Source organism: Rhinoderma darwinii, assembly GCF_050947455.1.
Source record: "Rhinoderma darwinii isolate aRhiDar2 chromosome 2 unlocalized genomic scaffold, aRhiDar2.hap1 SUPER_2_unloc_19, whole genome shotgun sequence".
Lineage (NCBI taxonomy): Eukaryota > Metazoa > Chordata > Amphibia > Anura > Rhinodermatidae > Rhinoderma > Rhinoderma darwinii.
This window is the reverse complement of record NW_027461684.1, coordinates 189,066-190,205: the sequence shown is the minus strand read 5'-3', so window position 1 is coordinate 190,205 and position 1,140 is coordinate 189,066.

Below are 1,140 nucleotides of genomic sequence, written 5' to 3'. Positions count from 1 at the left end.
AGGTATCTTCCAATAAAAGGGGTAAATTTTTGGAGGGCTTGTCAAAAGCCATTGCTTGTTGCTTTTACATCCATGTATGGAAGAACCCCGGCAGGCATCTGCCAATAAAAAGGGTCAATTTTTGGAGGGCTTGTCAAAAGCCATTGCTTGTTGCTTTTACATCCATGTATGGAAGAACCCCGGCAGGCATCTGCCACTAAAAAGGGTCAATTTTTGGAGGGCTTGTGAAAAGCCATTGCTTGTTGCTTTTACATCTATGTATGGAAGAACCCCGGCAGGCAAAAAAAAGGGTCAATTTTTGGAGGGCTTGTCAAAAGCCATTGCTTGTTGCTTTTACATCCATGTATGGAAGAACCCCGGCAGGCATCTGCCAATAAAAAGGGACAATTTTTGGAGGGCTTGTCAAAAGCCATTGCTTGTTGCTTTTACATTCATGTATGGTAGAACCCCGGCAGGCATCTGCCAAAAAAAGGGTAGATTTTTGGAGGGCTTGTCAAAAGCCATTGCTTGTTGCTTTTACATCCATGTATGGAAGAACCCCGGCAGGCATCTGCCAATAAAAAGGGTCAATTTTTGGAGGGCTTGTCAAAAGCCATTGCTTGTTGCTTTTACATCCATGTATGGAAGAACCCCGGCAGGCATCTGTCAATAAAAAGGGTCAATTTTTGGAGGGCTTGTCAAAAGCCATTGCTTGTTGCTTTTACATCTATGTATGGAAGAACCCCGGCAGGCATCTGCCACTAAAAAGGGTCAATTTTTGGAGGGCTTGTCAAAAGCCATTGCTTGTTGCTTTTACATCCATGTATGGAAGAACCCCGGCAGGCATCTGCCAATAAAAAGGGTCAATTTTTGGAGGGCTTGTCAAAAGCCATTGCTTGTTGCTTTTACATCTATGTATGGAAGAATCCCGGCAGGCATCTGCCAATAAAAAGGGTCAATTTTTGGAGGGCTTGTGAAAAGCCATTGCTTGTTGCTTTTACATTCATGTATGGAAGAACCCCGGCAGGCATCTGCCAAAAAAAGGGTCAATTTTTGGAGGGCTTGTCAAAAGCCATTGCTTGTTGCTTTTACATCTATGTATGGAAGAACCCCGGCAGGCATCCGCCAATAAAAAGGGACAATTTTTGGAGGGCTTGTCAA